The sequence below is a fragment of the Euphorbia lathyris genome, chromosome 8 (genome assembly GCF_963576675.1).
Source record: "Euphorbia lathyris chromosome 8, ddEupLath1.1, whole genome shotgun sequence".
NCBI classification, from domain to species: Eukaryota; Viridiplantae; Streptophyta; class Magnoliopsida; order Malpighiales; family Euphorbiaceae; genus Euphorbia; species Euphorbia lathyris.
In genome coordinates this window covers 45,998,633-46,021,531 of record NC_088917.1, presented here as the reverse complement: position 1 = coordinate 46,021,531, position 22,899 = coordinate 45,998,633, and the positions used below count along the sequence as shown (strand labels likewise).

Sequence of the window (22,899 nt, the reverse complement as noted above, 5' to 3'; positions counted from 1 at the left end):
GTCGTTTCTATCCGGATGAACAGACGCGTTGTTTTGAATTAAAAACATGTAAAATATGTGCAGGAAAGTTGTTGTTTCTGTCGAGATTCCAATAATCTCGGCTGCGGCTTTGGATTGAGGGAGAATGTTGCATGAATGCGTGTTTCCTTGTTTGGAAAACGCGTATCGTGACCGAGATATTAGGAATCTCAGTCGCAACAAAGACTTTTGTCTCCATTCCAAGATTGTTTCCCAACTCTTCGTTTCGGCCTCTAAATTGTACGTGCCTTTTAACTTGTAAATGTGATATTCTCTCCTTTTTGCTCCTATTTGGATTTTACCAAATAATTAAGTACCTTGCACAATAGAAACAAATATAGACGTAAAAGTATCCTAAATAGATATAATTAACATGATTTCAATACGAAACTAACGTAATTATTAATGTTATTTTAGGTATATTTTGGGCTTATCAAATCTCCTACACTTGAGCTTTTGCTAGTCCCGAGCAAAATTTCACTAAATTTATTCTTCAATCAATCTTTTTATAAAAATAGAACATATTTCCACATATTCTTTTTAAATTAGTTAAACCGAAAGATGAATCTTACACGGTAAATTTATACGCAAAACATCAAACTAGCTAGTGTAAAGGCGATATATCATCCGTCTTTATTTCAATTTTTATATCGAAGCATCCGGGACGGTGTAAGCATGCATGTTTTTTAGTCTTTCGTCTCAAGGCATTTCAAAGCACAAAATTTCCTTTCCCAAACCTAAACTATTACAAAAATATTTGTCAGTCACGCCCTTGATAAGGGTGGTCTCGTCTGTGACTTTATATACATTAATTAATTTGTTTGTGTTTGTTTAAGAGGTTCTGACCATGCCATGGGTGGACGCAATCGTTACTTTAAACTTTAAACAAGTTTAATTTTGCTTTTATTTTAACGTTCCTTTCATACCTCAATTGTGATATGGGTGGTCACAATCGTGGCCAAAAGTACCATTTACTTACTTTTTCTTCCCTTTCATACCTCGATTGTGATAAGGATGGTCGCAATCGTGGCCAAAAGTTAAGAATACGACTACTTAATTTAATTAACACGAGTTATAAAACGTAAATTTTAAAATGGGAAAGAAAAATAGCACATTCATCCTATATTGACTTAAAATTCAACGTATATTACGGCTATAGTTTCCTTAACAACTTCAATTGGTTTTAAAGTAAGACAAAATCAAACTGAGCAAAAAGCTAAAGATATTAGTTTGATTAACGCCTATAAACCTAATTGAAAAATAGAAAATAAGAATTATATTTATCATCTGTTGCATGATATAAAATAAAGATTGAAATAGAGAAATTTTTACTTATATACATTCACTTGAGACGTTTTTAATAAAATCGTTTCGGAGATTTGTAAAAATATTCAAACTTTAAAAATTTGCCCGTATAGAAATATTATGTCTAACAATAATGATAACCTAAAAATAAACATATGTTAGTATGTTAAAAATTTGTAAAATTTAAACATATGAAATATTTAAGTTAAAAACTTATGTAATTTTATGTTAAAAAGTTTATTTAATGAAAATTTTACTTCAATGAAATTTTTTAATTTATGTGCATAACTTAGTATAAATTTCATTTTATGGTATGCATAATATATACATGCATTCATTCGCATTCATTCGTACCCAAAAATAATAACGAATATGAAATATCTCCTCCCACACTTAAATTGGACCATGTCCTGGTGCAAAATTTGATAATTCACAAAATTGGAATAGAATACGAAATCAAACATACGAATTATAATAGAAAATATTGTACGAAAACATTCAACATAAAATTAAAATATTGTACCAAACATAATAAAATATTGTACGGAACATATTAAAAATAAACACGAGAATAGGAAAATGAGTTGAGAAAGAAAAAGATAAAACCTATTCTTGCGAAGGTGAACCCGGTGGAGATGGTGTAGTCACGACTCCCTTAACGTCGAAAGAATGAAAATAACCGGCGTCGGGTTAACATGTGCTTCCGCCTCAAACTATGGATGTTTACATCCACCGCGGTAATCCTCGAACTCATTTCTCCATTGTCGGCAACAACTTCATCTAACCGCAAATTCATTTTACGGTTATTAGCATTGACTTGGTTCAAAACACGTTGCCAACCAACTTGCTCTTCAACATTAGGCTCTTCCTCCTCTTGTACTTGCTCTTGTGCTTGCTCATTAACATGCTCTTCCTCCTCATCCCCTTCATCTTCATCATCACCGTCTTGTGTACCTAAACCATGGGAACTCGAAGCTCCGCCACCTGAACTAGCAAATAGACTCATAGTACGCTCTTCATATGATTTAAAAGCGGGTGGTCCTAGTTTAAGCACTAAATTGGCCCTTTGAAGTGTCGAAATGTCCAAGAGAGGTAAACCAAAATTATGAGGTAGGTTTTGAAAATCCGATAATTCACCTCGTGCTCCCAAAATAATGTCGGTAATTAAATTACCCATAGGAACTTACCTATTGCGGGAAACGGCAGCTCGATACAAATTATCAAATATCATGCTGATACTATCAATCGTCAAATTCTTAAAAATGCAATCTAGAACAAACAAATCACGACTTTGCACTTTTGACCCCTCAACTCTACCAAATAGTGAATAGGATAAATATTTGTGAAAATAAAACACATAATTATCCTATTACTCGATGTGTTCTTTGGACGAAAAACATCTAAGTCGGTCAAAAAGTTCCAAACTTGTGATAAAAATCTTGGGTAGGAAAACCAAACCATTCACCCATCTCCTCATACCCGACCTCAAATCTTACATTTTTATTTCTAAAGGAAATAATACCATGCTTCTTATCATAACTCAAGGTAACCAAAAACTCCACAATGTCCGATTCAATATGCGAAAAACGCATACTATCAAACTTTTTCCAACCAAGAACGCTTAAATATTCATCAATACGTTCGGAGAAGGAGAAAGCATTTACTGTATCAAAGTCTAAAAACTGCATATCGATGAACTCCATTTTGCTCCCGGAAAAGTGTTGATAGCGACGTCCCTCCACATCAGTCTCGATGTCGAAAGTCGCTCCATATTGAACCCGTAAACGATTGGCTTGTGTGGCTTTTGTTTTGTGGGCAACCCTCTTTTGTCTAGGCATTTTATGTGCTTGATTTTGGTTAAAGGAGTTTAGAGAGATGAAAGAAAATAAGATGAAAGTGGTGTAATGTAAGGGTTTTGTGTTGGAGAAGATGATGAATAGGGAAAGATTTATGGGGAAGATGATGAATCTTGAGTTTTGGGAAGAGTAAAAGGTATTGATTGGTGAAAGTAGGAGGTGATGTATATAGGTGTGATTGATGGGTAATAAATAGGGAAGAAGAATAGGTGTACTTTTAGAGTTGGAATGGGAAAATGTAGATTTTTAGGTTCATTGTCCGCATCAAACGCGGGTGTCGCGATCCAAATTTCTGGAATCTCGACCGCGACAGGGACTTTAGGGGGATTAAATCTTCCTAAAATACCTGTCTCGCTGTTCGTCCAGAGATTTTAAAAATCTCTATCGAGATTTTTGACCTGTAACCCTAAAATCTGATATTTTTGACAGTTTCAACTTGGAAAAATTCAATTCTTCTTGCAATGATGTGTCATTAATGATAATTTTAATTCCTGAAACTTAAAAACAAAACTGAAACATTAAATTTAAGGTTAACCAAAAGGTATTGCCTTAATTAAAAAGAAATAATAATGAAAGAATTAAAACTTTATTAATCACATAATTGATACATATATACATTAATGATTTAAAAGATACATATATACATTAATCACAAAATAATATCAAAACATATATACATTACATAAAATCACTTAAAACAATCAAACATAAATAAAATTAAACATCATCCTGATGAACAGGAATTTGGCATTGGCCCTATTAATTTTTGTTTGAATAAAGACTTGTCTTTCTTCTGCAGAAAGAAATCATGGACCAAGACGAAATACACGTTTAACTAGCCCTTCGTTTTCTAAAAACTCGTAGTCAAGGACGGGATATAATTCATTCTCATTCCAAGGTACTGAAATTGTGCCCTTGGCACCTAAAATTATTCAACATATTATACTCCCATACCCAACCGTCTTATTCTTCGAACGAGAGGCGGCTATCAATCCCTCCATCAAAATCTTTGAGGAATTAACGGTATTGCCCTGAAATATGTCTCCTAATACGTACAGATCGGTGGCACGGACAACACTACTATGAACATGTCCAAACAAACTGTGACAGAGATACTTGTGAAGATACAGCATGGAGTTCGAATTAATTGACTTGTTGAAAGCAAGACGCGGATTGAATCTCCAGAATCATGTCAACATTCTCCATATATCTCGGGAAGTCATATCTCTTCCAGCATGGTACTGAGTTGTATCTCTCGGCGGCAATCCAAACCATTCATGCAATTCGGATATCCGAATGTGTATGCCTTTCCCCCGTTTCGAAAACTGAGACGAACTCGTCGTTTATTGATGAAACGTACTGTGGAAAAGAACTCGACCACCCAATTACATATTACTGGGAATCGCATGGACGAAAACTTGGTCCATCCTAAGTTTCCAATGTAGCGATTCATGTCATCGCTAGTTCCGAGTTCATCGTTTAGGAACTCATCCATATACATCATGCCACAAAGCATGACGTAAAGAAAATGTAGATATCGTCGTCCCTCATCTTCATTAAAAATGGGGAACCATGCACTGTAACGTGATGATATATCAACACGTTTGCTACGAGCAGACGCATTTTGCTTACTAGTTTTTGGAGAGGAAGTCATGCCTAAAGGAATATTTGTGTCTGTAACTTGATAAATTGAAAGTGAGAAGTTCAAAATTTCTGAAAGAGATGAAAAGATAATATAATTCTGAAAATTGTTCAATTTATAGGTTACTAAAACCAAAAGTTATGTCTGTTAAGAATGAAAAGGTGTTAAATTGGTACCTTTTGGGTAAAAAACTGACTTGAAATTCGAAATAGAGCAGATAACTTAGGAAAAATAGAAGAAACAAAGGTGACATCACTAAAATATTGTCGTGTCGCGATCGAGATTCTTGGAATCTCGGTCGCGACACGCTTTGCTACTTAGCAAAGATGTATGTCGACCTCTTCCAATAGTCGCGGCGGAGATTCTAAAAATCTTTACGCGAGCTTAAACTTTTCCTAGTCTAAGACTCTAAAAATCTCAGTTGAGATTTCAAAAATCTCTATAGAGATTTTGAATAAAAATGATTTTAAACTCAAAACGCATTTATTTTAATGAAATAAAAATTGAAAACATGACTTTATTATTCTTTTCTTTTTTTTTGGTAAAAACTTTATTATTCTTTTCAATGATAAAGCTTATTTTTTTTTCTTAAATAAAAAGTAAAATAAAATTAAAACTATGAACTAAAATTAAGAAAAATGAAAACTAAGAGCGAAGAACTAAGTAAATTAAATTTCATAAAATTTATCCACATATTCAATTGCTTGAATCGGAGCTCCTTCATAATAAATTTTACAACGATTACAGTTAACCTTAAATCGTTCTCCTTTGGAAGTTTCTAATTCCAAAGCTCCATACTCAAACATTTTATTAACTAAATACGGTCCAATCCATCTAGACTTAAGCTTACCTGGAAATAACTTCAATCGGGAATTAAAAAGCAAAACTTTATCCCCAACATTAAAGTTTTTAACCTTAATTCTGGCATCGTGCCATTTTTTCACTTTTTCCTTGTATAGCCTTACATTTTCGTAAGATAAGTAGCGTAATTCATCCAACTCGTTTAAGTCGAACAAACGCTTTTTACCTGCACTTTGCAAATTATAATTAAGGGTTTTGATTGCCCAATACGCTTTATGTTCTAACTCTACTAGTAAATGACAAGCTTTACCATAGACTAATCTATATGGTGTCATTCCTATAGGTGTTTTGAATGTAGTACGGTATGCACATAACGCATCGTTAAGTTTGTGTGACCAGTCTCTCCTAGAAGACAAAACTGTTTTTTCTAATATCCATTTGAATTCTCTATTCGAAATTTCCGCTTGACCATTCGTTTGAGGATGATATGGCGTAGATACACTGTGATGTACTCCATATTTTTTTCATAAGCGAATCAAAACTTCTATTTATGAAATGAGTACCTCAATCGCTTATCATTACTCTAGGGACTCCAAATCGACAAAATATTTCATTTAAAAACTTAACAACTACCTTAGAATCATTGGTCGGGGTTGCAATTGCTTCAACCCACTTTGAAACATAATCTACGGCTACTAAAATATAAGTTTTGCCAAAAGAAGGAGGAAAACGACCCATAAAATCGATTCCCCACACGTCGAAGATTTCAACTTCCAACATGTTTGTGAGAGGCATCTCATCTTTCTTTCCTAAATTCCCGGTTCTTTGACACTTATCACAACGGATAATAAATGAACGAACATCTTTAAACAGAGTAGGCCAAAAGAATCCACATTCTAATATCCTAGCAACTGTTTTGCTTACGCCGTTATGACCACCATAAGAGCTTGCATGGCATTGCAACATAATAGAATTATATTCAAACTCACTAACGCATCTCCTAAGCATTCCATCGCCATATGTCTTAAATAAGAACGGATCTTCCCAAAAAATATTTTTTAACTTCCGAAAAGAATTTCTTCTTTTGCTGGGAATTCAATCCATCTAGAACAATATTAGCAGCAAGGTAATTAGCTATATCTGCATACCATGGTGCTACGACACTTTTTACTTGCATGAGATATTCATCGGGGAAATCATCTCGTATGCCTACGGTCTCACCAATTGGACCATTTTCATCTTCAAGTCTTGATAGATGATCGGCAACAAGGTTTTCGACTCCCTTTTTATCTTTTATTTCAATATCAAATTCTTGCAATAATAAAACCCATCTAATAAGACGCGGTTTTGCATCTTTCTTGGCAAACAAATGCCTTAAAGCTGCATGATCGGTGTAAATTATGACTTTAGACCCTAACAAGTACGATCTAAACTTATCACATGCAAAAACTACTGCTAGCATTTCTTTTTCGGTTGTTGTATAATTTAATTGTGCACCAGATAAAGTGTGACTCGCATAATATATGACATGAAGTTTCTTATCCTTCCTTTGACCTAGTACACATCCTATAGCTAAGTCGCTTGCATCGCACATAATTTCGAAAGGTAAATCCCAATCGGGTTTAGCAATTATGGGTGCACTGACTAAGGCGGTTTTCAACGTACTAAAGGCTTGTAAACAATGCTCGTTAAAATCAAAAGTAGAATCTTTCATAAGTAAGTTAGTAAGTGGTTTGGCAATTACAGAAAAGTTTTTTATAAACCTTCTGTAAAAACATGCGTGTCCTAAAAATGATCTTACTCCCTTTACCGTGGTTGGTGGGGATAAATTTTCTATTACATAAGTTTTCGCTCTATCCACTTCTAATCCTTTTTCAGAAATTTTATGTCCTAAAAATATTCCTTCGTCTACCATGTAGTGACATTTTTCCCAATTAAGTACTAGGTTCGTTTCGTCACATCTAGACAATACTTTATCTAAGTTTTGTAAACATGCATCGAAAGAATCTCCATAACCGGAAAAATCATCCATGAATACTTCCATGATATCTTCAATGAAATCATTAAAAATTGTAGTCATACAACGTTGAAACATTGCGGGTGCATTACATAGACCAAAAGGCATTCTTCTATAGGCAAAGGTTCCATAGGGACATGTGAAGGTTGTTTTGTCTTGGTCATCCGGGTAAATATAAATTTGAAAGAATCTGGAATAACCATCTAGGAAATAATAAAATGCATGATCGGTTATCCTTTCGATCATTTGATCAATGAAAGGAAGAGGAAAATGATCTTTCCTGGTTGCCTTGTTTAGGTTCCTATAATCTATACAAACCCTCCAACCTGAGGTGGTTCGCGTAGGTATTAACTCACCTTCTTCATTTCAAACTACAGTCATACCTCCCTTCTTTGGTACACAATGGATCGAACTAACCCATTCACTATCCGAAATCGGATATATGATTCCATTATCCAAAAGTTTTGTGATTTCGTTTTTAACGACTTCTTTCATGTTTGGATTTAGACGTTTTTGCCTATCTGCTTTAGGGGGTTTACCTTCTTCTAAATGAATCCTATGCATTACAATGCTGGGATTAATTCCCTTAAGGTCTGAAATTTGTCAACCAATACTTCCTATCCAATTTCTAACAACTTCTTTTAACTTTTCTTCTTGTTCTTTAGTCAATTTGTTAGAGATAATTATAGGTAGAGTATCGCCTTCACCTAGAAAAGCGTATCTCAAATGGCTGGGTAACTCTTTTAGTTCTAATTTAGGGGGTTTTAACACTGAAGGTGGAATTGGTCCATCTTCACGAATCAAAGGTTCTGGAGCCTTATCTTCCATTTCTTCTTCAACTATTGGTTCTATAATATTTTCCTCTTGAACAACATCGTTAACACATTCGTCAACCAAATCAAGTTTCATACAAACAAATTCTTCCATAGGGTATTTCATGGCTCTATTCATATTAAACTCGATTTCGTCTTCTGCTATTCTCAAAATTACTTTTCCTTCCGACACATCGACTAATGCACGTCCCGTATTCATAAACGGTCTACCAAAAATTAGTGGACAATTAACGTCATATGCAAAGTCAAGTATAACAAAGTCTGTAAGAAAAATGAACTTATCGACTTTTACTAAGACATCCTCAATTATACCATATGGTTTCTTAATGGTTTGATCCGCTAATTGCAAAACCATATTAGTACGTTTAATGTCTTCTTCTAGACCTAACTTTTTGAATATAGACAATGGCATTAAGTTAATGCTCACTCCTAAGTCACAAAGACAACTTGGGAATTCGATATCTCCCAATTTACACGGGATGATAAAACATCCAGGGTCTTTTAGCTTAGTCGGCAAATGACTTGATACGATTGAACTACAATCTTCAGTTAAAACTATGGATGAAATTCCTTCCCAACTTATTTTCTTAGAAATTAAATCTTTTAAAAACTTACCATAGTTAGGAATTTGCGCTATCGCATCCATAAATGTTAAATTAATATGTAAATTTTTAAGTTTGTCTAAAAACGTTAAAAGCTGTTTATCATAGTTCGTGTTTCGGACTTTGTGCGGAAAATGTGGTTTTGGTGAAAATTCTTTTGCATTAGCATCAACGGGCGAACTCTTCGAATTTCCATTTACTTCCATGGACTTCGTCGTCAAATCATTTCCCTACAAAATGTTAGTAGTATCTCTGGGCATTTCCAGACCTAAATAATGTTTTCCCGATCTAAGAGTTATAGCCTTAACCTGCTCTTTAGGATTTTCTTCCGTATGGCTAGGAAGACTTCCCTCTTTTCGGGATAGAATTGATTTAGCAATTTGTCCAATTTGTACTTCCAAATTATGGATGCTAGATGAATGGTTCTTAATCAATTGATCAAACTTGTTCTCAATTCGTTTAAAACCTTCATCGTGGTTGTTAATTTTACCACCGATATCATCTATAAATTTATCAATTTGAGAAGATAATGTGCCAATAGTGTCCCTTGATTGATTTTGGTAATTATTAGTTCTACCTTGATTGGCACCAGTATTGTTATTCTCTTTCCAACTAAAGTTAGGGTTATTCCTCCATCCGGGATTGTAGGTATTTGAATAAGGGTTATTGATTTGATTTTGTCTTTGGATAAAATTTACCTGTTCTACCTCATTCGCACCACTATAATCCATATCAACTTGGATGGGGCTTCCATTAATGTCACACGGTGTCATAAACTTGTCAATTTTGTGCGAAAACATAGAAAATTGGGCTTGTAACATCGCGATAGGGTCAAGATTAATTATACCTTTAATTGGTGACGAAGTCGAAGACGATGGTTTTGGAGTAACTGGTGTATGTGCACATTCGGCAGGCCATATGCTACTGTTAATTGCCATTTCCTCTAAAAGTTCTTTCGCTTCAGCAGATGTCTTCTTCATAAATAACCCTCCCAACATAGCATCTAATGAACCTCTGGTTGTGGGGTTTATTCCATTATAGAATGTTTGCATTAAAAGTTCATCGGGCAAATGGTGGTGTGGTCATAAATGTTGAAGTTCTTTGAAACGTTCCCATGCTTCATACAGGGTTTCATTTTCATGTTGTGTGAATGATGTCAGTTCTTTTATAATTTTCACTGTTTTGGCTAAGGGAAAATATTTGGATAAAAATGCCTGGGCTAATTGGTTCCAAGTTTGGAATGTTCCGGCCGGCATAGAAGTTAACCAAACTTTAGCCCTGTCCTTCAAAGTGAAAGGAAATAGGCGAAATTTGACTGCTTCGGCAGAAACGTCCGTAATTTTAAAAGTATCACAAATTTCAAGAAAATTGGTCAAATGGGCAATAGGGTTTTCGTTAGGTAGTCCATAAAATGTCACACTATTTTGTAACATATTTAGCAAGGCTGGTTTGATTTCAAATTGGTGTGCATTTATTTGGGGTCTAACTATGCTATTTGTAACACCATTGACTCCTAGTGTAGCGAAATCCATAAGTTTAGGAGGAACTGCCATTATTATTGGTTGTGGTTCTTGATTCTGTGTCTCTTTGTTCTTCTTTTTATTTCTATTTCTCTTAATCGTTCTTTCAATTTCTGGATCGAGTGATTCCGGTTGAATGCCCGAACTTCTAGTACTGCGCATGAACTTCTAGTACTGCGCACGAACTGAAATCACCTTCACACAAAAATTGAAAAATAAAATTGATAGTAAAATGAATGAATTATATGTAAATATTAATATAAGTATATGTAAACCTAGATTCGGAATAAAATACGAAAAATTTATTTTTTTACAGAAAAATTGGCGATCCCCGACAACGGCGCCAAAAACTTGTTGAGCGATTTCCGCAAGTGCACGACTTTCACTTGTAGTAATAAAAGTTATCGAACCCACAGGGAACGCTTATTTTGTAAAAACTTATTTAATTCAGATTAAATTCACTTCTTTAGGTTTAATTAGAAAATCGTTTTTTGTTTAGTTTGAATGGAATATATTGCTGTGATTTAGAATCCAATTCTGTCAACAGTTTGGATTACAATTACAGGAACTAAGTTTAAGAATAAGAAGAATTCAAAACTTGCTTGCGCAAAAAAAGAAAGCAACTTATAACTTTGATTAGATTATGTATATGTAACAACTTATCGTTTAATGCAATTACAGGGCTTCGAACTGCAGACAATCTTTCTACGGTCGGAACAGATTGCTACCTTAATCAAATTGGTGTTCTATGTTTGATAAGCCGAGTTATCGATCATATCAACCATAAATCCTAATTCTTTTAAGTGTTCAACAAAGTTTCCATTGAAATATATTTTGCGTAAAAAGTTTTTTATTGAAAACACCAGTTTATTACTTTAAAGAATGTCGCTAGATTAAACTTGAAAATAACAACAGTAGAAAATATATTGTATTGAAAAGATAATTTATTAATGAACTGTGAATCGTCACAAGTTAACAGAGAAAAAGAAGCTTGGATAGCATTTTAACTAATTTGAGTGCCGGGTTGTCAATCCTTTCCTCAAACTTCATAGGCTTGTCAGACCCTGGGGCGCTTCAGCCGCTGGTTCTTCTCGCTGAATCCTCAAAATAGAGATCACTAAATCCACTACAGAATGTAAACTCGTCTTCGAACAATTCTCGAACTTAAACTAATGAATCTGTGTTTATATCTAAACTAATTGAACAACTTGTATACAACAAGTTTGCTTTTACAGAATTGAAAAATAAAATCTAACTATCTAACTCTTTTCTGAATTAGAGTTTTTTCAACAAAATATCCAACTCTTGATTCTGAAAATATTTGCTCTATTTATAATTGCTGAAGAGTCTTATTTGAAGTGTTGTGTCCGCTGGTGAAGAGTCGTTTCTATCCGGATGAACGGACGCGTTGTTTTGAATTAAAAACATGTAAAATACGTGCAGGAAAGTTGTTGTTTCTATCGAGATTCCAATAATCTCGGTCGCGGCTTTGGATTGAGGGAGAATGTTGCACGAATGCGCGTTTCCTTGTTTGGAAAACGCGTGTCGTGATCGAGATATTGGGAATCTCGGTCGCGACAGAGACTTTTTTCTCCGTTCTAAGATTGTTTCCCAACTCTTCGTTTCGGCCTCTGAATTGTACGTGCCTTTTAACTTGTAAATGTGATTTCTCTCTCGTTTTTGCTCCGTTTTAGCTCCTCTTTGGATTTTACCAAATAATTAAGTACCTTGCACAATAGAAACAAGGGTTAATTACAAATAACTACCCTGTGGTTTGGCCGATTTGCGATGTGGTACCTGTGGTATTTTTTTTGCAAACACCTCCATGTGGTTGTCACCGTTAGCAAAATCAAGGCAAATGGATGGAAACTGTTAAAATGATGACGTGGCAGAGGGGTAATTTGGGAAAAACGAATTTTATTTTATTTTTTATTATTTTTCTTTCTCCTTCTCCTCTCTCCTTCTTCTTCCATCTTCTTCTTCAATCTTTTTCATTTTCTTCTTCCATTCTTCTTCTTCCTCCTCCTCCTCTATTTTCTTCTTCTTCTTCCTCCTCTATCTTTTCTTCTTCCTTTTTTTTTCTTTTTTCTTTTTCTACTTTTTTAAATTCTGGAAATTTTCCAGATGGCTGGAAAATTTCCAGACATTAACGTCTGGGAATTCCAGACGTTCTTCAATGTCTGGAATTTCCAAAAGTTCATTAGGAATTTCAGAATTTTTGAAAAAAGAAGGAAGGAGAAGAGAGGAGGAAGAAGGAAGGAGAAGAGAGGAAGAAAAAGAAGAAGAAGAAGAAGAAGAAATGAGGAGGAGGAAGAACAACAATGGAAGAAATGAGGAGGAGAGAGACAAGGAAGAAGAAGAAGGTCAACTAAAAAAAGTCAAAAAAACAAGTCAAATTTTTTTCCCGAAAATGCCCATTTGATTTAACAGAATTTTTACCGATGCCTTGATTTTGCTAACGGTGACAATCACAGGGAGGTGTTAGCAAAAAAAATACCGCAGGTACCACATCGCAAATCGGCCAAACCACAGTGTAGTTATTTGTAATTAACCCTAGAAACAAATATAGAAGTAAAAGTATTCTAAATAGATATAATTAACATGATTTCAATACGAAACTAACGTAATTATTAATGTTATTTTAGGTATATTTTGGGCTTATCCGTATTATATATTTCTACATTTTACAAATTGAAAAAAATCAGTATATATTAATATAGGGAAAAAGTACAAAAATAAACCTTGTGGTTACACCTGTTTTCGAACAACACTCATGTGGTTTAAAAGTTTGCAAAATGGTACCTTGAGGTTTATTCTGTTAGCCCTTATATTTATTTTTATTATCTAATTATCACAAACAAACCCCAAAATAAAAAATAAAAATCAAATATACACTCTTCTCTATCTATCTTTAATTTCTTATTTTTCTTCTTCTCTTCTCTCTCTCTCCTATTTGTTAATTTCGCTCTCTAAAATCAATTGATTTTCAATCTCTTTCTAAATCTAATCTTTAATTAGCTTAAAACAACACAACATAAGTATCAATGATATAAAACTTACATCCCTCCAGCACTCCAGCTTCCGGTATAAGAAAACAAACAATCAACCAAAAACTCTATAAAATATTCAAAACTTCTTCAAAAAAACCCAATCTAGAGCACGACAAATTAATCCACAATTCATTAATCTTTTCAATTGTTAACAAGCATTCTTTATTTTCCTTGTTTTCTCCATTGATGTCTTCCTATACCAGAGAGAGATGAAGATGGTATATTTGATTTTTATTTTTTATTTTGGGGTTTGTTTGTGATAATCAGATAATAAGGGGGGTTAATTTATAAAATAAATAAATATAAGGACTAAATTAACTCTTTTCCCTTTGACTTTTAACACCGTTAGTCAATTTGATATGTGTTTGCTAACGGAATGAACCTCAAGGTACTATTTTACAAACTTTTAAACTGCATGGGTGTTGTTCGAAAACAGGTGTAACCACAAGATTTATTTTTGTACTTTTTTCTTAATATATAGTTCACATAATTTAATAATATTTCATTTTTTCTATGTTGTAATATTATAGTTTGTGTTTTGTTATTGATGTGTATTGATAAATATGATATTTTAATCTTAATTGTATTAGTTGACAATAGTTGATCGACACCATGATTGGGAGGGGCCTAGCCCCCCAGCCAGCCCAAAAATACATTTTCGTATGGTGGGCGAAGAATTATAGCCCCCGTCAAAATCCTCACTTTCCCCCTAACCCAGCCAACAACCCCCTTTAAAATTTTGGCCCCTTGTAAATTTATCATGCTTTTGCCCCTGTTAGTTGACAATATTATCATGGGAAAAGTACAAAAATAAACCTTATAGTTTAAAATTTTACAAAAAAAGTATATTGAGGTTCATTCTGTTAGCAAAGGCAGTAAAAATGTTAACACTGTTAGAAAAAGCTAATGTGGCAATTTGTGGTAAAAAATTCAAAGGTTATTTTGGTCATTCTCTTACTATTTTAATTTTTCATTTAAATTACATATCTCTTATAGCCTTCTCTCTCCTAGCAACTCTTTCATAACTCCCTCAACTCCTGCCATTGTCACTGATCTCTTCCTTGTTTCCATCTTTCTCTTTATTCGTTTCCATCTTGCTTTCATTTAGTGTCTAAAGAAAGAAAATGGAAAATATATACCTCAGAAAATAAAATAAAAAAATAAAACCCAAAGAACTCAACTCCTGCCATTATGCTGAAAATACCAAGCTTTAACAACATATCCCTCTTTATGGCCCTCAAAACTGGAATCTTATATTTTAATTGGTTTGTTTATTTATTTCCATTTTAATTTCAATTAATTGGCCTCTTAATTAGGTTATTGTTTTACAAAACGTGGCTTGAATTTGAAGGTATGAAGTGTAAATTGAGATGTTGACCAGTTAATAGAAGAGCGTTCGAGGAAGAAGAATGGTCAATGCAAGCTCACGTATAGTATATGAAAGGGTTATGATAGCTTGACTTTTTACTAGAAGAACTGATATTTGTTTTTGGAAGAGAGAGAGAGAAACCAGAGATTGGAGAGAGATTGAGGAGGGAGGAAGAAATAGTTCTTCAAATTGGATCTGAAATTGTTTCTGGTTCATGATCTTTCAGATCGGAAGAGATCAATTCGCCTCCATGTATAATCGAGAGGATATAGTTGTGAGAAAGAAGAAGGAGATGCTTGAAAATTGTTAGGCGTCCAAGAGAGATTGGGTGAGATGTGAGGTGTGGTAAATATTAAAAAAAATAATTCTAAATAAATAAGTAAAAGACTGAAATATCCTTCTGAATTTTTGACTCAGTTTGCCACATCATCCTTTTCTAACATCGTCAGTATTTTTGACTGCCTTTGCTAACGGATTGAACCTCAAGATACCTTTTTGTAAATTTTTAAACCATATAGTCTATGTTTGAAAACGGTTCAAACCACAAGGTTTATTTTTGTACTTTTCCCTATTATCATTTTAAGAAGGAGATATCTCTTTTTAATTGTTCTTTCCATCTTCCTCTCAATTTTGCTCAATGTTATTCAATTCCACTCAATTACTCTCAACTCCTCTAAATTTCTCAAAAATCCTCTCAACTTCTCTATAAATTCCTTCCAACCTTTCTAAATTCCACCAATCTCTATAAATCCCATCAACCCTCTCAATATCTCTAAATCCTCCAAATTCCACTCAATTTGATTCTTATTCCAAATCTTGAATCTTACATCGTTAACTCTAAATCATAAACTCTGAATTTCTACGAATTAAATCCTAAACTTGAATATATATATATATATATATATATATATATATATATATATATATATAATATCGTATGTATAATATATCTAATATGAATTTAAAATATATATAAGGGGCTAAATCGAGGGCGAGCCTTGGCGCAACGGTAAAACGTTGTTGCCGTGTGACCTGAGGTCACGGGTTCGAGTCTTAGGAGCGGCCTCTTGCTAATTAAATTGGCAAGGGAAGGCTTGCTCCCAATACACCCTTGTGGTGGGACCCCTCCCCGGACCCTCGCTCAGCGGGGACGCGTAATGCGACCGGGCCGCCCTTTTTATAAGGGGCTAAATCGAAATATAAACAAGATCCGGGTCACATTGTGTATCAATTAAACAAATGGTTAATACATCATCCGCCTTTGAACTTATCTAAAAGGCTTGATTGGTCGCTTAAACTTGTATATTATTCCGATAACTCATTATTTTGTTCAAGTAAAAGTTAATTAATCAATATTTGTTATTTCACTAATATTTTTAATTATATATTCAATAGAAAATGAGTTGGTTGATTTATGCATTAGAAGAAGCAACAATAGTTGGAGGAAGCAAATGGTTTGCGAACTCAAGTCAACTGATTTTAGCTTTCTTTCTCTACTGATTTGGTTCACCAATTGCTTTATTTAGTTTGAAATTAATATTTGGAAATGTAAGCAATTGTTATTTATTTTGACTAAGAATATTTATTTCGTAGAACCTATTTATTTTGCTAAAACAATTTGATATTTATTTTGTTTTTGGTATTAAAGTTTTATGTATTATAGGTTGAGGAGGGAGGAAGAAATAGTTCTTCAAATTGGATCTGAAGTTGTTTCTGGTTCATGAGAGATGTTGTTGATGTTCATCGATACAAAATCTTTCGGACCGGAAGAGATCGATTCGCCGCCATGTATAATTGAGAGGATACATGTGTGAGAAAGAAGAAGGAGATGCTTGAAAATTGTTCGGCATCCAAGAGAGATTGGGTGAGATGTGATGTGTGGCAAATATTAAAAAAATTAATTCTAAATAAATAAGCAAAAGATTGAAATATCCTTCTGACTTTTTGACTCAGTTTGCCACATCATCCTTTTCTAACATCGTTAGTATTTTTTACTACCTTTGCTAACGGAATGAGCCTCAATGTACCTTTTTGTAAATTTTTAAACCACATAGTCTATGTTTGAAAATGGTCCAAACCACAAGGTTTATTTTTGTACTTTTCCCTATTATCATTTTAGGAAGGAGATATCTCTTTTAGTTGTTCTTTCCATTTTCCTCTCAATTTTGCTCAATGTTATTCAATTCTACTCAATTACTCTCGACTCCTCCAAATTTCTCAAAAATTCTCTCAACTTCTCTCTAAATTCCTTCCAATCTTTCTAAATTCCACTAATCTCTATAAATCTCATCAACCCTCTCAATATCTCTAAATCCTCCCAATTCCACTCAATTTGATTCTTATTCCAAATCTTGAATCTTACATCGTTAATATATTAATCGAAGTGTTTAATTCAAAATCATAAACTCTGAATTTCTACGAATTAAATCCTAAACTTGAATATATATATATATATATATAATAGGAAAAAGTAAAAAAATAAACCTTGTGGTTACGGCTGTTTTCGATCGGCATTCGTGTGGTTTAAAAGTTTGCAAAATGGTACCTTGAGGTTCATTCTGTTAGCAAACACAGACCAAATTGACTAACGGTGTTAAAAGTCAAAGGGAAAAGAGTTAATTTAGTCCTTATATTTGTTTATTTTATAAATTAACCTCCCTTATTATCTAATTATCACAAACAAATCCCAAAATAAAAAATAAAAATCAAATACACCATCTTCTCCATCTCTCTTTAATTTCTTTTCTTTCTCTCTCTTCTCTCTCTCATCTTTGTTAATTTCTCTCTCTAAAATCAATTGAATTTCCATGTCTTTCTAAATCTAATCTTTAATTAGTTTACTACTATTGTGATGCTTAATACTTTCAAATATTCCAAAGACAATAATGGATCGATATCCATATTTCTAACTGCCAAAATATTATCCTCTTGTTCTTCCACGGGGAAATCCACAACGAAACATTTTTAGAACTTGTAATGATGTCAAGTTGGATATCAGTTGTTTGGGAATCACACGCAGCTGATCATCATACTCCAAGTTCAAGCATTTCAACTTCCCCAACATCATTAACTCAATTGGCAGGTGTTCTATCAATGTACGTGATAGATTCAAATACTGCAACGAAACCAATTCTGAAATTTCCCGTGGTACTTCTTCTACTCCGCTATTTGATAAATCTAAAACAGTTAATGCTTCCATGAATTGAGAAAACTTGCCTTTGATCATTATGAAGGGGTTATGATTGAGTAAGAAGGAGAAAATATTTTGAGAAACATTTGCAAGATTCCGCATAGAATTTCCCATTGGCGAAATCCATCTTATAGTTTCCAATGTTTCACGATCTGTTGGATCAAGTAACTGAGGATTCTTGAACATTTGAGACTTGATTGCTACTTTTAAAGCACAATCACTAATCAAATGCTTTAGGAGTAAACTAATTAAAGATTAAATTTAGAAAGAGATGGAAATTCAATTGATTTTAGAGAGAAATTAACAAAGAGGAGAAAGAGATGAGAGAGAAAGAAAAGAAATTAAAGAGAGATTGAGAAGATGGTATATTTGATTTTTGTTTTTTATTTTGGGGTTTGTTTATGATAATTAGATAATAAGGGGGTTAATTTATAAAATAAATAAATATAAGGACTAAATTAACTCTTTTCTCTTTGACTTTTAACACTGTTAGTCAATTTGGTCAATTTGGACTAAATTTAACACTATTAATCTTAAACCTTAAACTCTAAGTCTTAATTCATAAACCATAAACCTCACACTAACATATAAATATTAATCTTAAACCCTATATATATATATATATATATATATATATATATATATAATATCGTACATATAATATATCTAATATGAATTTATAATATATACGGGGCTAAAATCGAAATATCACCGAGATCCAGGTCACATTGTGTATCAATTAAACAAATGGTTAATACATCATCCACCTTTGAACTTATCTAAAAGGTTTGATTGGTCTCTTAAACTTGTATATTATTCCGATAACTCAATATTTTGTTCAAGTAAAAGTTAATTAATCTATATTTATTATTTCACTAATATTTTTAAGTATATATTCAATAGAAAAGGAGTTGGTTGATTTATGCATTAGAAGAAGCAACAATAGTTGGAGGAAGCAAATGGTTTGCGAACTCAAGTCAACTGATTTTAGCTTTCTTTCTCTACTGATTTGGTTCACCAATTGCTTTATTTAGTTTGAAATTAATATTTGGAAATGTAAACAATGGTTATTTATTTTGACTAAGAATATTTATTTCGTAGAACCTATTTATTTTGCTAAAACAATTTGATATTTATTTTGCTAAAGGTTTATGTATTAGAGATTTGTTGTCATACTTAGATGTTATCTGACATAATATTATTTAGTTGAAGTTATGCATACCAATTCATTTTTATATTTTATTACCTTATAAATTATGTTTTTAATTTATTTTTAGAATTAATGTTACATTATGAATACATGTAAATAGTTATAGTCATAGTCAATAGTCATGGACAATAGTCAATAGTTGTAAATTTATTAGCTTTCCTTTGTTTAGTTTTTTTATATCTTGTATAAATACATATAACTAACCAGTAATAATACAGAAGAACATTTTCCAAACTCTATTTATTCTTTACATGATATTAGAGCATAGTTAAATGCTCAGTATGTGTTTTTGTTCTTTTGGATTACGTTTCCTAAAAGAACAAAAATATGGTATCAAAGCCCGATTTTGCTTCAATTTTTACCTTTGTGTGTAGAAATTTTGGTTCCTTATTTGGGTTCAGTTCCTCCTAGTGCATGCAGAATTTGTAGGTTCCTAGTTTGGCTTCAATTTCTGCCCTTATGTATACAATTTACGGGTTCCTAGTATGGTTTCAATTTTTGCCCCCTTGTGTGTAGAATTTTTGGGTTGTTTCATCCAGCTTCATTGTTTGTCCTTATGAGCAAATTGTTTAGACCTAAAGTTCGCCACCATCGCCTCTTTATTTATGACTTGTCTGATCTAGTTTTCTGACAGCGTTTGCGTGTTGCTTCAACTGAGTTTTGCTTCTCTATTTCCGACAAAGCTTGATGTTTCAATGTAAACTCTCATGTCCGATTTGTCCCTCTAGGTTGTGTGTCCCGAATTATATTTATATTCTAAAGTATATTGAGTGTATTGGCTTTAAGACTATGTTATCTATGTTAGTAACAAGCTGGGCATGATAAATAACTATGCTCTAACTTGAGGGGGAGTGTTGCGGTGTGAATAAATGTAAATAGATGTAAATAGTCAATAATCATGGTCAATAGTCAATACTTGTAAATTTATTAGCTTTTATTAGTTTTCCTTGTTTAGCTTTTTACATCTAGCTATAAATATCTATGTATAATCAGTAATAATATAAAAGGACATTTTTCAATATCTCTATTGTTCTTTATAGAAATATTAGATATTTATTTGAATCATCGAAATAAATGTATTATATTGGGTCAGATTGGACAGAAATCGAATCCCCGAATTGGATTGGACCAAATTTTTGGGACAATCCAATTTTGGAGATTAATTATTTCAATCCAATCCTAAAGTTTTCCGTTTAAGTTTTCCCGAACTTCAATCCAACATTAGAGATTCATGAATCCCCGAATTGAACCAAACTGTGTCCAACCCTAATGTGGACTCTTATATTTTTTTTGGAGAAATCCTATTCAATTATTTATTTTATTAATTCGGTAATTTAATCGAATGATTATTATACTATAAATGTTTGATCTCTTAATCAAATTTAAAACATTTAAAAGAGTCTTCAACTTACCTTGATTTTTCTCTCCGTAACTCCCAATTAATTACTCTTAATCAATTTTTTAAAATGTTTAGAGGGTTTTCAACTAACCCTGATCTTTCTTCATATAACTCCCCCACTAATTAATATCTTGCACGTTATGTTCTTCTCGCTTAATATAAGAAACAAAAAGTTGTAGAGATTATAAATATCTTTTCTTTTTCCAAAAATTTTATTTTTGAATTGAGCAGCAAAAATAAATAAATTATGAGTGCAGATGCTTGAATAATTTTGAAACATGCAGTCTAAACTTGTATTTCACTGGGTTGTTTTATCTTAGAGGCGGTCGACTGAGAGTCTTCTTGCACAATCTCGAGGTAGTGCCGTGAATTAAAAAGAGGGACCTCATCAATGACTCATGCCATATTTTCTTTATTTCGGTATTTTCGTTTTTTCATGCATTCGGTTTCAATAGGTTCCATATACGAAACCTATATATGATTTTTATAAGGGTAAATTCCAAAAACAATCCATGTGGTTTGTTTTTACCAAAAAAAAAGGATTGTGTCTTACGCCGTTACAAGAATTACGGAAATGGAGAAAACGTCGTTTAACTTGGTGACGTGGCAAAGGGTAGATTTGTCCAAAATTATTGGGAGACCTATATAAGCTCCAGACCTTGTTCTTCTTTCCCCAATTTTCTACTTCTTCTCAATTTCTTCTTTCGATCGAAAACCTAAAATCCAAATTCCTTCAGATCATGTTGAGTAATTAACATGTTCGTGATTCTCTTGAAGTTTCAAATGTAAACCCCAAGATTTGGAGTTCCAATTTCGCCTAATTCGTGTAGAATTTACTGAACCCTAAAAGCGTGAAGAGATGAGTTCATCGAATTCATCCAATTCTCAAATTTCATTGGGTCAGTGGCATGAATCAAACTGCTTCTGTGGGTTTAGAGCTCCAATCCGCCGAGCATCAACAAACTTAAACAATGGAAGGAGGTTCGATGGTTGTGCAAAATATCATGATCGAGCTCCTTGTCATTATTTTGAGTGGATTGATCCTGATGATTTAGAAGTTTGTCGTGCTCGTGTGGATGAACTCGAGATGGAGTTACGGTCCACTTTTGAGGGTAAGAAAAAGGTAGAGATGGAACTGTTGCAGGAGAAGGAAGAAAATGGAAGACTGAGAAAGGAACTGTTGCAGGAGAACGAAGAAAATAGAAGATTGAAATCAGAAAATGGGTGTTTAAAGAAGAAATTAATTGTTATTGTGATTGTAGTGACAATTGGGTTGATTGTGATGATGATTGACAGTATAGATAATGATAGTAGGGTAGATGGTAGATTTAGGTTGCCTTAGTGGTAGGCAAACTACACTTTGTAGTTCTCATTGTATTTCCATTTACCTGTTTGTGTAAATGCTTGTGTGAAAAATGAAGCTGGATTGAAATGCAACTTATTGGCTTGTGTTAATTGTTACCCAAGTTCATTGGCTTGTAATTTTGTGCAACTTATTGGCTTGTAATTTTGTGCAATTTAATCAGCTTTAAATGCTGGGTTGTTACTTGTACATACACAAAATGACTAGAAATGTTACTTGTGCATACACAATATACCTAAAAATGTTAACAAGTTCATGTCACAATATATGTAAATTGCAAAGAACCTTAATTACATATAATGTCAAACAAAAGGTATTACATATAAGTCATTGGAAAGAACCTTAATTGTCACAAAGGTATTACATATAAGGCATTGGAAATATACCTATAATGCCAAACAAAAAGTAGTGTATACATGAAGGTCATAAGTTTTGATTACCCTATACACAAAGTAGTGTACCATAAAGGTCACAATTCACAAAGTAGTGTACCAATATGCCCATCAAACTTCTTAGTAATCTTCAACATTTCCAGTGAAATGGCCATGCCTCTTGGCTAAATCAGCAAGGTTTGCAGCTCTTCTTGGTCTTTTTGGGACATTTGGCTCTACTTCATTTGGGTTGGCTCTTTTCCTGGATGTAGAAATTGTTGGTGCCATGAAATTTCTGCCCCTGCCCCTACCTCTGCCTCTGCCTCTCACCACTGGTTGGCTTTGTCCTCTTG

At 33.2% G+C, this 22,899-nt stretch overlaps 1 non-coding gene across 1 annotated transcript; it reads left to right on the top strand.

The window, feature by feature from the left end:
• Positions 1-10,142: 10,142 nt before the first annotated feature.
• Positions 10,143-10,249, top strand: LOC136204930 (small nucleolar RNA R71). The gene has a single exon (XR_010675742.1). It is a non-coding gene; the product is annotated as a small nucleolar RNA R71 (small nucleolar RNA).
• The last annotated feature ends 12,650 nt before the right edge of the window (positions 10,250-22,899 follow it).